The sequence below is a fragment of the Rhopalosiphum maidis genome, chromosome 2, assembly GCF_003676215.2.
Source record: "Rhopalosiphum maidis isolate BTI-1 chromosome 2, ASM367621v3, whole genome shotgun sequence".
In the NCBI taxonomy this organism is placed as follows: domain Eukaryota; kingdom Metazoa; phylum Arthropoda; class Insecta; order Hemiptera; family Aphididae; genus Rhopalosiphum; species Rhopalosiphum maidis.
Genome location: NC_040878.1, coordinates 42,893,009 through 42,903,132, shown reverse-complemented (window position 1 = coordinate 42,903,132; position 10,124 = coordinate 42,893,009). Strand labels below are relative to the sequence as shown.

General features: G+C 23.7%; 1 long non-coding RNA gene across 1 annotated transcript; it reads left to right on the top strand.

The window, feature by feature from the left end:
- The first annotated feature begins 5,990 nt into the window (after positions 1-5,990).
- On the top strand, positions 5,991-7,477 carry LOC113551701. Its single transcript, XR_003405142.1, has 3 exons — positions 5,991-6,149; positions 6,773-6,951; positions 7,322-7,477. It is a non-coding gene; the product is annotated as an uncharacterized LOC113551701 (long non-coding RNA).
- Positions 7,478-10,124: the final 2,647 nt, after the last annotated feature.

Genomic DNA, 10,124 nt, shown 5'->3' with positions numbered 1-10,124 from the left:
GTGTATTTTACAAACAATATTTTTATACGATTAAAAGGGGAATCATAATGATTATATTAAATAGATTTATACTTATATTTTTTAGTAAACAGTTCACTACATTTAAAAAAACCGATAAACATTTTAATTACATTTTTTATATAAATAAAAAATAAATTCATTTTAATATTTTCTAAGTATTAAATAAATTTAGAGTATACATTTTTAACGTAACTAAAAAATAAAAAGTTTTACAACGTCTTTAATTTTAACATAATATACGTTATGCTTATCTGAATTAAACACTTATTAGTCCCAATTTATTTAAAGGTTATGGAGATCATAGAAAATATTTTAAATTTTGAGTGGGGCAATGAATGTAATGATTTTATAATGATGTTTGTGTGTTTATTTTGTATGCATAGTTTATATACTAACAAATACTTTGATTTTCAAAATTCATTTCGGATAGTAAATTGGATCTTGTTTGTTTGTTTGTATTTTAGAAGTCGGAAATTCCCAGTACATTTCAAAATTTTGTTTTTTGATTAACTCCAAAACGAATAACCGAGGTTATTTGAAATTTTCATTAAATCTTTATATGATTGTTTTATATAGATAAAATCATTTTAAAAATATTGAATCTTTTTTAGCTATTTATTGACATTTAAAATTTAAAATTTTTAGTTTTTTTTTTTTTTTTATGTAGACAAAATAGTATTATTTGCTGTGTAAAAATGTAAAAATGCTTGAAAATTGAATACAAGGTTCCTTGTAAGTTGTTAATTTATTAATTTATAAAATCTTAAAAAATTTTTAAATTATTTTGTAGTTAGAAAATAGAAATTCATAAAACATTTTCTTTTTATATCTAGAATTTGAAAATGTAATTCAAGGTTCTTTAAAAGTTTTTCATCTTCTATAAAATAAAAATTCTTCTGAAAATTGAATTAATTGTTTATGAGCTTTTGCAACAACATTGCATTGGGTGAACGCCCATCCAGACACTTAAGCAGGGGGGGTTGGGGTTACAATTTGTATCGCTAAATTTTGTAAGCCCCCTCACGAAATTTTTTTTTTTTGTATACGAGCTTGACCCATTCAATAGCTATTTCTCCTCAAATAAGATTGGAAATTTAATACGAAATCCTACATTAATTGTCCTTGTAGTATTATAAAAATATTTAAAATAAATTAACTCAATACATTTTTATAAAAATTTAAAGTTCAAATTTTGACAAAATTACAAAAATGTGTAAGTATTTTTTAGTTGAAAATATATTAAATGTGCAATTTTTATAGCTAAGGTTTAAAATTGAATAAAAAGTTCCTCATAAGTAGTTTATATTGAAACCAAAAAAATTAAGACGATAAGAATCATTTTTTGTATACATATGTCATTGAATTTAAATTTATTACATCCGTCCTAACCTACCGAAGACCCGCTTACTCACCTTTTCTTGAAAATAAGTCTATGTTGCAACTTGTTAATAATTTATTTCGCGCGGTATTACTGCACCGTGTCATTGTCACGTTTCATCATTATAGGCTATATTATAGGTTATAAGCTTCTATGATCAAATCGTTTGTATATTATGCTTAATAATATGCTGTGTTGTCTATTAAAATTAAATATTAATAATAAAAGTACTTGTACATTGTATGTTGCACATACTAAATACCTATTTATAGACATTCCATTATAATTACTGGCTAAATCCCAGTTTTTGGTAGTTGCTTTATGTAGGACCTTTTGATTTCAACGTTGTTAATAAGTTGTATACTGTATTTTGTGTAATAGAAATTTATCAGAGTTAAATTTTCTTCAGGTTCCGAGTATCCAAAAACAATTTAAAAATACTTATTGTTTTCTTTATCAGTCTAGACACTAGACTGTAAACACTCTAAAATGCCATTGAAGTAAAATAATATTTATTTTTATATTACCGACAATTGTTATGAAAAAGCCAACATACCTATTTATAGATACTGATTATATTTTTATATTATTTATTATAATATGATGGTATTAGATTATATATATACAAAACTACCCTATATGTTATGAAATAAAATAATTTTGTTAAAATACGAAAATTAGTTAATCGAAAATAAAATAGTTGAGGGTTAGGGTGCATTATAATTCATAAGTATATTTAATTAAATATATTGGTTATTTTTTTTAATAAAATAACTGTAAACATTTTAATGATCTGTATTCTGTATAACATTTTGTTGATCTTATGCTTAAATATACCTATTTAATATTACGTATATCCATGTATTTACACGGTACTGGAATATAGTAGATGTAGGTATGTAACCCGTATACATTATTATTAATAATTATTTTATTGTTATATCTGTATCACATCGAAATTTATTTTGTAGATTTTGTTCAAACGGTAACCTCTCCTCTCCCCGCGTGTCATATGTCATAGTTTATATATATATATATATATATATATCATAGGTATATAAATAATATGTTTAGCTGTGTACTGTGTGTAGTTTGCACTAGTAACATATGTTTTATTGACAAAATTATTTTCTCCTTCAACAAGAAACTGCATTTTTTATTTTTTATTTGTTGTTATTGCATTTTTAGTATGTCGTTTCTTCGATAATTTTTCAAGGTATAGTGTCTTGGGGTAGTTTTAATTAAATTGTATCATTAATCACGCAACGACTTAGTAGAAAGAGGGCAAGCCAGACTGATTCTGTATGTAAGTGAAAAATCCAGAAGAAAAATTACTGCTGTTTCTTATATACAAACAGAAACATATACTATACTTACACTCACGTACACATAAACACAGATTGCTTTAGGGACAGTACAATAAGTTACGTTTTAAAGAATAGAGGTAGGGTAGAGTCGTAGAGGCAACACTGGTAAACGCGACAGAAGAAAAATGCGTGCAACACATTGCCCCATCCTAAGATTTAATAAGATTTTCTTAAATTTACTGAAAAATTCAATCAATTTAGTAAATGAAATAATATATTACCATCTCATTAATATAGTATATAATATAAATATTTTTATAGGTTTAATATGCATTATATATTACTTATAATAGTACCTAGTGATTTATTACTCTACAAATGCTTATATATCATAATAAGATAATATAAATAATCCAAGTATAAAATAAAATCATTTTCTCAATAATCACATACATCTAGCGGAATTCATCTTGAGATTGGGAAACTCTGGTATAGGCTATTCGGATATTCCTGTATTTAGTATAGGTATTACTAGGTTACGGGGTATCTACATCATTAAATCAATATTGGTCACGCAAAACTCGTAATCACATCGTATAGCTGCTGACCTTGGCGTAGGCTAGTATTGGAAAACCTATTTCATCCAAATTATACTATATTGTTATGTAATATGCAAATATGAAAGAAATGTGTAATCATTTCACAAAAATAGTTAAAGATTTGACAATAACGTATGTTTTTATTAGGTATAAGGTCAAATTAAGTTTAAGTTATTCCTAAACCAAGCTTTCTTAATTTTAATCTGCGCACAATTATTTCCTATTAATTGATTAGTTCTATGAGACTAACGTTAACATAGAAAGGGATGACGAAAGTGTACTGTCATATTTTTTTGTTGGGTTTTTTTTTGTCTATTAATTTTTGATCGACAGAGGAAAACTTGAAAATTTATTTTTAAAATAAAATTTCATGTTTCCATTATTTCTTTAAAATGTGTTTTATTTTTTTTTGTTATAAAATATTGGTTACGAATAAAATATAAAAATCTAATATGCGATAAAGCAATGTATGTATATATTTATAATCAAATATGTATGAGCTCTTAAGCTGTAGAGGACATGCAGTGGTAATCATACTTATACAATATATTAGTATAGTACCTATACTATACTATAGTTTACTTATTAATGCTCGTACACAAAAAAAATCTGTGAAGGAGTGTTTATAAAAAAAATATAATAAAAAAAAAAAATTAAGAAATAAAGATCCATTTAAATTACAAGATAAACATTTAAAAATTGAATTCACTTATACCTAATTCAAATTATTATGTGTTAAAGAAGCTATATTATGTTTGATATTTACAGTAAAATTAAAATTTAACGGTTTTTTTACAAATGTACAATCTTACTATAATAATAATATATCTATATCCAAAATATCTATTTAAGTGTTAAAAGAAGAAAATACAATTATAATTATTAGAAATTGTATAATATGGATGTATTCGTTACGAAATGTGTGTTAATGGTGAGTAAAATGTATATAAATACTTAATAAATAATAATATATTGTATGTATAAAATGTATACTGTATAAGGAGAATACCATAATAACATTTTCTAAAGGAATCATCTATTGATCTAATAATAGAACATGGAAATGTTCACGCAATATTATGAAATAGATAGAAAGGAGATTATATTTTGAAATTGCATTTTATATAAGTATGGTACTGTATTATATATTTAATATTTATATAATAAAATAATAGTTTGTATAGATTTATACCTATTAATGTTATAATAGGCGTACAACTCAGCAGTTGGTAGGTCAATTTAGAATTTAATGCGAATATTTTAGCGTATATTTTTTTTTGTGATATAATATACGACTAAAAAGACATTTTTTTTTTATGTTGAAAATATTAATTATATTAAGTTAGTTAATGATGATATGGAAAAAAAACTATTTTAAAATCTGTGATATTTTTAATTAATGCAATGAGAGCAATTCATGATTTAAAAAATAAAGTAAATTATAATTTTATGGTTATTTTCATATTTTGTGATAGATAGAATAGTGTATACAGTATACATCTAACAATGAACGCACTATAAGTATTGAGAATGTATGTATTACTTTATATTAATTTTTATAATAAATTCAAAATTTTTCAAAATATTCATCATTAATTGCTATTATTTTCAAATTAATTTTAACCACATTTAAACTAATATATAATAATATCTATATTATATATAGTCATAACAATTATATAAACGTGTGATTTATTTTCTAAAGCAAACGTTTAAATATGTTGGGTATATTTAAATTATAATTAGTCTTACAGTATTTAAAAATACCTAAATAATATTTCTAATAAAAATATTGATAATATTCTGGTAAGTTTAATGATAATTGACAATTTTTAGGTCAATGCTATTTCATAATTTATTATATTTTGTATTAAAATAATTAAATAATAATAATAATAATAATAATAATTAAATTCATACAAAAAATAAAAATGTAAAATTATACAAATAATATCAACGAATATAGTGTCTGTTATTAGATTTGCACTAAGTATTAAAAATTATAAAAATACTAAAACTGTATAATTTGAAATTTTTTTTTAAATTTTGAATTGCTATTTATTTTTGTGTTATTTATTGGATCTGTAATGAGTAGCGATCGTATTTTTTTGATTCAATAATGTAATCAGTAACCAATTAAATACCAATGTAATATTAGGCTAAAACAAAAAATGAATCATTCTATTAACTACTATAAGTTCACTAATTTTTTGACAAATTTGTATATTAAATATTTATGATAGTCGTGTAGGCTGTATAGCTGACCTTGTTTAATCTAGATGTTATAATCTTATATGCCTAATATCAATTGAATATATTTAAAAAGGTATAGATATAAAATTTATAATCTTGACATTTTACAAATTTTAAATGTCAAGGGTTTATTGTTATTTTTCACAACAGATCTAATAGACCACTAACGTGTTTAAATTCATGACCTTTTAATTTATTACCTCGAATATAATATCATGTTAGAAATAATACACTTATATATTTTACAAATAGCTATTCCGGTTTTTCTCCGATATCACTTTTTATTGTTTGATACATCCAAAACACGATTTTTGGTTTTCCAAACCGGTTTATTTTAAAAATTTTAACAACAAAAATACAATATAAATAATTATTACATATTATTTACTTATATATTATTATAAAATCATATAAAATACACAAAAGTGGGATATCTTACAGATGTTTGAATACCGAATTAGTATAAATACTATTAAGATCTTTTAACAGGACATCAGTGATCTACAGTTATTACATCGATACATATCGAGTTTTTCACTTTAGTCGAGTCACCTCAATTCACATCCAAACATCATCATGTACAAGTTATTGGTGAGTTGTTTTTTTTTGTAAAAAAGAAATATAAAATAGTGCAATATTGCATAGGTATAATAAATAATAATATTTGTCAGTATAGGTACTTATAAATTTGTTTAAGTTTATTAATTGTATAGGATATAAATTATTTTTTTTTTTAACATTCATCAATTTAATATATTATTATAGTCTAAAAATATATGTATTGAGTTTTTAAATTGCGTTTCATATTTACTATAGTTAAATTAGCTCATTGTTGTATTGTACAATTAAAAATGTTTACTTATCAATTTTCTTCTAAAAATTATACAATTTGTTAACGATCATTATTTTTTTTATTTTTTTATTATTGTATATTTTTATATCAATATTTAAAATAAAAACCGTATTTATAGCTTTGAGAAGCAAATGTTATACTCAAACACTTAATATTGATAAATTAAACTTAGACGTATTACAATTTTTTCTGAGTAAGAACTGTATAATAATAATTGGCATAACATAATTTTTAGCTATGTAAAATTTCTTCAGTAGAAAATTTAATTTTTGTAACAATAAGAGTATAACAATGTAATGTTTGTAAAAAAAAATTACACAGAATTCTATGAATTATTATTAATTAAAAATCGTTTTAATAGTTATTGGTTGCTGTCGCTCTCGCTTTGGTCGCTGTTGTTTCTTCTCAAGCAATTTACACCTACCCTGTTCATACCTACGCACCGGTGTACACCTATCCATCGTACCACTACACTTACCCACTTTCTTACAATCCATACATCACTTTACTTCGTCGATGAATATATTTTCCACCAACTTTGTGAGTATACAACTTTGAAATAAGTATATAAGAATTTTAATTTAAATATTATTTTAATTATGTAAATCTTATCCTAAATGTTATAAACCATTATTTATAATAATTATAAAATATTTATCGCCATATTATTTATGATGGTGGATCATTTGTCATTATTACAATCGTGTAAGACAATGATGTTAGTATTTTGTTAATTAAAATATTATAAATTGTATATAATTTATTTTTTTCCGATATTTTGCTACACATTCGTTCTTCCCTATTATGATTATTATAATGAAAATTATATTTACTAATTTATTATTGATTTAACATGTATTATAACTTATTATATTATTTTGAATAATAAATTATTTATGTTTATTTTTAGAAAACTATCTGGACTTATTCTGCCAATTTTATGAAAACAACAACGTAAAATGTATTTATTTTGTACATTTATAATTTGCTATTTCTTTACTGTTAATTCTTTGATATTTATGTAACCCATTTAATGTAATATACATATATCATCACTTATTAAAAATATTGTTTATTTTTTTAAAAATACAAATTGCATATTTAGTCATTAGAATATTGACTAGATATTATTGTTTCTGCCTAGTAAATATAAAAACACTACAAAGTTGTACTGCTTTTTTTTAAAAATAAGTAGAGAAAAATGAAGGAAAGAGTTTAATTGATTTATGTCTTCTCCAACATACTTGTTATGTAAATAAAAATGTTAAATACATTTGTAGTACCTACTCGGAAATTATAATTAGTTATTTAAATTATTAAATAATTATTCGAAGTATTAATAGTTTGATGGTTAATTAATAATTATATAAAAATAATAATAATAATAATAATAAAAATTTATAAACCTAAATATTCATTGAAAATGTAAGATCAGATGTCTATAAGATAATATATTTTCTGTAACTATAATAAGAAATTAATTTGAATGACAAATATCACAGAAATTTTTTAAAGAAAATAAAAAAAAGAATAAAAATAGTAGGCATACAACATGTTATATGAAATTGATTATCATGTTATTATTAATATTATTATCAAGATAAGATTATATTCAGCTCAATAATGGCACTAATAATTAATTTATAATTTATAATTATAAATTATAAATATATGTACTCGTATTTATTGTGCTCTACTAATAGTAATAATTAACTTTCAATAAATTATTAACTATAATAAATAATAATATTCAAATTCTATAGGTAGAAGAATAAATTTAAATATCTTAACAAAGTTTATTACTACCAAACATGTATTTTTAAATCAATCAAACATAGATATATATTGTCAGATTTTTTTCAGAATACACTACGCATACTATTTTAAAGAGTCAAAATATTATTTTACCTGTTATATATTGTATTATGTATACATATAAGCAAATATCGTTTAGAAAAACCGCTCTTTATATACATCAAAAAATAAAATTGTTTATATATTTGAAATTTATAGCAGATAATTCGATATTATATATACTTATAATTTGTAAGTTATATTAGTTAAAAGTTATAACTTATATAATACTTATTTCTTGGATTATTTTTATCAGACAATTTATCAGGATAACTTTACCTCGGTTATTTGTACATGGATTTATGTTTTCTAGTGTGTCAGTATATTTTGTGAAAAACCAAGCATATCGAATTTACAGAGTATACCGTTTGCGTGAGGAGGGGAAGAAAAAAAAAGTTCGTGGACCGAGATGGAGCAAGTGGGCGACACTATAGTGAATTCCAGTCGGTCAGGAATGTTGAGGGTCATCCGTCACGAGCAAAACGAGCTGTATCTAATATTGTCAGGGGTTGCCAAAAATCTACGAAGAAGGGACAAGGGTAGACAGCTGTTTCCGAGCTGTTAGTCACGCCGTGGAATTTTTGTACCCAACGTTCGTCCCTTATCCATCCGCGCTAGCAAAGCACTCCGCGGATGTCGCCTCTCAGTCTATCTTTGTTTCTCTCCATCCCCACTCTCTTTCTCGACCATCCCATTCCTACTATGAGCCCCCCTCATCACCTCCACCGACACTCTCTCACTCACACTCGCCGTTTCCCCCGCGCTTTTGTATAACCATCCGTGAAACGGCAACGTAATGGGGGATGAAATTCTTGACATGAATGTAAATAGACGGCGGCGGTGGTGTGCTTATGCTTTCCGATTGCATAATATGAAAAGCCCGTCAGAGTATAGGTTTTTATACATGATACATCCTTGGATTGTTTAACGATACATCAGTGTATAATATGAGCTTTTAAACCAATAATAATATATTAATATGTTCATTGAATCGAATAACAATTTAAACTGTAGTTAACATTTTTGAAATAATATCGACTTCGGAATGTATTCAAAACATTTTAACATAAGTTTGTTCGAATTCCAAAGGTTTTGATTATTTTTAGTTTTTCAGGATATAATAAAAAATAAAAAATATGTATTTATTATAATAAAACATAAAATAATACATTTAAAAAATCGATTTAAATTACATATTATAAAAATTTGTCATTGTAGATTACACCCAATCACGAATAAAATTAGGACATCAATATTCGTATATTTGGTATACCTAATTCCATGTATGGAAGTATAGGTGATTAATTTAGAAATTGTTTGGTTAATAACTGGTACATTTGAGTAACCACTATAGTAACCAAGTATAGTGTTCACATACAGATATTTAAGAAATATTAAATATTTGCAATATTTGTTTACTATTCAATTCCATATTTAAACCAGTAAACATATAATATAGATAACGGCAAACAATTGCGTTTATCAAATACACAGATCTACTTTATTAATTATATACGTTTTCATTGATACTTTTATAATTTTATCGCCTTAATACAATTTTATAGAAATTCTATTTTTGATTTTTAAGTTTTGTTCTAATCTTATTCCTTAGAGTAATTTTATTAAATGTTTCATTTAATTAGTAAGCCCGAGTTAGAACATTTGAAGAACAAAGCAACACATAATATATATTTTTTTTTTATAGTTACTACTAATTAGTCTGTAAGAAAGTTAGTTTTTATGGTTTTATTGTTTTTAGATGACGATTTTTCATAGTAATACATACGATAACTAATAGACGTGCTTATTTATTTATCATAGCCGTTTTTTTGTACAATGTATAATTAATATCAAAAATA